General features: G+C 32.6%; 1 protein-coding gene across 1 annotated transcript in view; it reads right to left on the bottom strand.

Annotated features, from left to right (window-relative positions):
• LOC106108688 (nephrin) overlaps positions 1–4,076 on the bottom strand; it is a 196,369-nt gene extending 192,293 nt beyond the window's left edge. Inside the window, exon 1 of the mRNA XM_013289946.1 lies at positions 3,820–4,076. The gene's annotated coding sequence lies outside the window, so the exon portion shown is untranslated. The remainder of the gene's footprint in view (positions 1–3,819) is intronic.
• Between the last annotated feature and the right edge of the window lie 1,789 nt (positions 4,077–5,865).

Here is a 5,865-nt window from a genome sequence, read left to right as displayed (position 1 = left end):
TCTTCAAGGCAAGCAGTGGCCATCCAGTCACAAAAAAAAGCTAAGCGTCAACTGCGCTCGGCCACCTCAAGCCCGGTGAATCTATTAATGCCTCTTCAAGGCAAGCAGTGGTCATTCAGTCACAAAAAAACAAAATGTGATACTCAAATATTCAATTTTCTAATATTCATAAAAATATATACCAGTTTTATCAAAATTAGTATAAACTCTTAATAATACAAAAATGTCCGACTATAACCGACCTACATACACACCCTGTATAAAAAGTGTGACATGCGATATTAAAAATATTGTTCCATAGAATCAGACCAACGGAGTCCGTATATAAATAAATAGAACCCGAGCTCGTTTAATTTAGAATTCGCAGTATGAGATGAAACAATGTTATTATTTTACTGGCTTTTTAATCATACTTTATTTAATAAAACTAATAATATGAATTATTAAAAAAAAACGTATCTATAAAATCATACTAAATGCGAAAGTTTAGATGGATGGATGTTTGTTAGAGTTTGTAGCCTAAACTGCTGAACGGATTTCGATGAAATTTGGTACAGATGTAGATAATAGTCTGGAAGAACACATAGGCTACTCACTTTTTTTTTTGTTAATTACACGCGGACGGTGTCGCGGAAAGCTAGTCAGATATAAATTTTTATCCACTTATTAAAAACATATGCTAAATTTTAAATAACATTTACTACAATACATAAATGAAAAACGCAACTAAGTAAATTAAGCCGTTACTTTGATTAGAACGCACAAAATTACAGACAAACCGACAATATTAATAAAGACATGATTAAATAGTTATAGTTTGCTTTCAATATACACACCGATTTATATTTCACTGACTGTTGCCTCTGACTTCGTTCGCATAAAATTAAAAAATATAGCCTTTTACTTACAGACAAATTATCTTTCTAACGGTGTAAGAATATTTAAAATCGGCCCAGTAGTTTTTGAGTTACACGCAATTACGCAAAACAGTATCGACCTTTGCTTGTGTACTCTATGAGATTATATTGCGAAGTCGCTTAGGGACTAAAATCGCGGACTAGTGTAGCCTTGTGGGCGAAGTTTAGGTAAAGAAACCTTTATAATATCGCACCCTTAAGGTGCGGTCTGCGGTTGCTGACGGCGGATGTCCATCCTGTCAGGTTTCTTACAACCGGTTCGACAGTCAACGAGTTCGATTCCGTTTTATTTTATATAATTTTATTTTTCGCATCGAACGCCTCGTAATAGATACATCGATTCCCACAGAAACAGGTTTTGGACGACGATTATTTAATCACCTTTTTTAATTGTTTTTTAGAATGAACTGTTTGTGATATTGCAGGTTTACAAGTAAATAAAAACATTTTTCCCACGGCTAGCCAAAGATACAATGTACCCTATGCGTTCTTAAATCTATATTAATATTATAAAGAGGACATTTGTATGTATTGAAATAACTCAAAAACTATTGGGCTGATTTGAAAAAATCTTATACCATTATAATGCTATGTTATTAGTGAGTAACATAGGCTATATTTTTTAATTTCACGCAGGCGAAATCGAGAGCATCAGCTAGTATTGGATGAATTTAGATCTAGTATTAAATTCCAAATTGCATTATTTTGTCTGACAGATTGTAAGTAGTGATTTCAAAGCGAATTGTTCGAGATTCGTTTAAATAATCAACCTATAGTTTTTATGTAAGTATTCTTTCAATTCCACGCAGAGTCACGGGTGACAGCTAGTAACATAAACCATGTGGTATTCTGGACACTCATATCATGTATGACAACTGAACATACGTCACGGTGGGCGTAAATTTTTATCAAAAACAGACTGTCTATTGTCATTACAGTTAGGTTCGAATTTCACGGAGATTAATTTTGGACATGCTTGATAAATTGAAATAAGCTTTGTACCACGTTTGATGATTAAATAACTACAATTGTTATCATTGTTTTTACAAATGTTACATTTACTAATATAAATGCGAAAGTTTGGAAGAATGTTACGAGTAACCTAAACTGCTGGATCTCGATGAAATTTGACATTTATAGTCTGGAACACATAGGCTACCTACTTTTGTTTGTTTAATATATCATAATTTAATTTATTACTAGCTTTCGTCCGCGACTCCGTCCGCGTGACATTAAAAAAAACAAAAGGGAGTAGCCTATGTGTTCTTCCAGACTGTTTTCTACATCCATGCCAAATTTCATAGAGATCCGTTAAGTGGTTTAGGCTACAAACTCTAACAAACATCCATCTATGTATCTAAACTCTCGCATTTATAATATTACTAAGATTGTAATTTGATAGAAAAAAATCATCACCCTAATTTAGGGTAGGCTCCGAGCTCCACGGTAGGGACATATATAGTGAGCTGGTGGCGATAGAAAAAAACTAACATTGACCTACCACGGAAGATATAAATGTTGATTCAGACTAACAGAACTGTAGTTGACTAGATTTAACATTTTTCTATTTCCTGCTTACTCATATTTGAATGATGAAATTTAAGACGGAATTATTTAAAGGACCTTAAGAATAGCTTTCACCTGTGACACCATCGTCGTGGAATTAAGAAAACTAAAGCAAGTGTGTGTTCTTCCAGACTCTATATCTATGCCTTCATCGAGATCCATACAGTCGTAAGGCTACAATCTCTAACAAACATCCATCTAAACCTTCGCATTTATATTATTAGTAACTAGCTGTTCCCGCGCGGCTTCATCCACACAAAATTATAAGAACTTTTATTGTTTACATTTGTCAAATTCTTATTTGCAAATGTCAAAATACTAATTACCTTACTATGGCAATCTTGCATCTTGATGTTGGCAGCTCGTATCGTATGGTCTCTCCCACATTAGGGTTTTTATCAAAATGTTAACCCCCTAAGTTTAATGGCGTGAAAATATAGTCTAAAGCTTGACGTAAATGTAGGACTTTTTATTAAAAAAAGAATTATTCAAAAATATGCTGTAATTGCTGAGATCTTAGGCAACATAGAAGTGTGTGTTTACGCTTTATTATAATAGTATAGATAACTAAGATATATCTATTTGTCAAACTAGAGGCACTGCAGTGTTCCCCTAGGTAAGTGAAAATTGTGAATTACTAAATTATACGTAGAAAGTAAATTATTATTTGTCGAGGATAGTCTAGAGAAACACATATGCTACTCATTGTTGTTTTGTTTTAATTCCACGCGGACAGAGTCGGAAGCGAAAGTTAGTTATACATTGTTATAATATTTTACATAGTCCTATGTTATTCAATAATATGTAACTATGAAAGCATGTTACCGTTTACGTCCTATCTATTATTGCAAGTTATACCTACAAGCGAAATATGAGTATGTAAACAATATCGACGAAAACTAACAAGAAAACATAGTTATTTTGTTTGTATAACATTAAAAGAATTTATTATAAACAGTATAATAAAATAAATTGCAAAAGAAAGGTTTTATGAAAACGTTATCACTATTTCTTTTCAATTATTATTTTGAAAATCATTAAAATTATTTTCAAATATTTGTAATTACAAAAACTATGTTACCGTTGAATATGAAAGAAAAAACTTTATTCAATCCGCTGAGTATTTCTGCGTAATTATTTTATAAGCATGAAGGAAATCCTTATCCGTTCCAACTTAATTCAATTTCTTCAAGTCAGTTATGTTTTGTCTTGAAGTAAACAACGTAGATTAAATTCGGAATATTAATTAAAACGAAATCAATACTTATAGCTAATTAAATTTACGATTCTCTTAATGGTATGAATAAAATGGGATCTTAAAACTCCCACGACAAACCAGTATGAACGGAAATCAGCCATCTCATCCGTCAAGACTTGTATCCGGTGGAACCGGTCCATGGGTTTCCATTCATAAAAACACACACAAACAACACAATCACTGTAATCCAACACGATAATAAATAATCCAAGGAATCGAACTCGCGAATTTACACAGTCGTTATCATTTGGTTCGGATGCCACAGGTGTTTTACGTGTTGTCACAATACGACCGTACCGGACGAGTGCTGGATGCGATCTGGCTCGGTAGCGGTGTGGGGGTGGGGCGGAGGCTGTGCGGGGCGAGGGGAGAAGGGGGAGGGGAGGGGGAACTGATCAGTACGAGGTCCCGGGCAGCAGAACCTGCGTGATGCTTGCGACGCGTAGTGCGTCTACGTAATGAACGTGCCTGATGCGTTTGCTTTTTTGTAGTGATACTGGCTGGAATGTTGATGTCTGCAAGTGTAGACGTTTTAAAATTTGAATTTCGGATTCTAAATTTGAATTTGAATTTCGAATTCTAAATTTGAATTAAAATTGGGTTCCTTTTTCAGTACGATGTATCAAATGGATGAGTCTAGGATTTTTAGTAAAGATTTTTATAAATGAAATATGCGAAATATTGATCATGAAACAGGAAAAGTGACCTGTGACGTCATTTAGACTAAATGATAGATCTTCTTGCTAATATTATAAATAATATTTTACATGGATATTTGTTAGTACATCTTCCAAAAGGGTTCAACGGTTCGCTGTATCACTTAAGTAGAAAATACTCTAGAAGACCACATTGGCTACTAGTTAATTTCTTTTTTTTTTATTGTAAGTTACCTGTTTTTTTACATGACAGGAATTACAAATGTTTTTGTTCCGTTTTTTTAAAGTAACAGTCGTAGTTATAAATTTGACAATGATTGTAAACATACGGTAAATAAGTGTTCTATCTATAAGGCACTGAAAGCGTCCTGTGGTTTTGGACAAAGGGAGCGGTAACTATTGACGATGCGCCCCCGCTTTAGGGGGGATATCTTAACACGAGGGGCGTTTGTTTTTTTATACTTTTTTTACTACATACTTGAACTCAGGTCATTCGGATATGATGTTAACTTTTCTTGTTATTGATTTCTTTTTAAAGTCAAATATTGGGTTATTTAAACTTTCATATATTTAATAAATAATTAATGAATTAAAAAATGGTTCAACTTACGACTATGTTACAGTGAGGGTAACGACTAGTTTCGGACCTTTAGAAGATCTATCATTATTTTTCTTATTCAATCATAATTTTGCTTGTAACAATTGTAAGTTTATATATACGAGTATGTGAAGATATTTTCCGCATGAAATTTTAAAAAAATAATAAAAATATAGCTTATGTTACTCACTGATAACGTAGCTTTTTTATGGTAAAAGAATTTTATGAAAACGGCCCAGTATAATGAGTAATTCAAATACATACAAAAATAAAATCTTATATATTCAAAATATTTGTATAGATTACTTCTAAAATGTTTAATAAATCTATGACATGGTAAATGTTTTTTACGCAAATAATTCAATCCATATTTAAATAGATTTCCTATTTTATCGAATGTAATAAATATTGAAACATATTTTATTAATTAAACGTAAAACAAGCAATTACTAGTCGTTCGTGAATCTTAATTAATAAGCGTACATTCGGCGGCCATTTTTAAAATGGCGGTAATTAAACGAGACATTGAAAATTCGCGTACATTTTATTGTCGTTTATCTCGAAAAGGCAAAGGTCGCGAGGTCGTACAGCCACAAAACATTCCTGTTTGAAAATATCAATGAGGGTTTTGACTGCCAGTTACTTTTATTTCTTTTTTTATATATGTGTTAATTCAAATATCACTGTATTCGAAACTTATATATTAAAACAAGCTACAGAGCGGACATAAAAAAATGCAAACTATATAGGTCTGTTTAACTAATTTTGTTACCTAACACTACATATTAATGGTAAAACTAAATACTGAAAGGAATCCTTCGATTTGTAAGCACCGTTTATTGACAGACGTCAATATTTTATTGGAATTTT

This window comes from Papilio polytes, unplaced genomic scaffold (genome assembly GCF_000836215.1).
Source record: "Papilio polytes unplaced genomic scaffold, Ppol_1.0 DF821400.1, whole genome shotgun sequence".
Taxonomy (NCBI): domain Eukaryota; kingdom Metazoa; phylum Arthropoda; class Insecta; order Lepidoptera; family Papilionidae; genus Papilio; species Papilio polytes.
The sequence above is the reverse complement of the archived record's forward strand: the minus strand, read 5'-3'. Positions and strand labels throughout refer to the sequence as shown.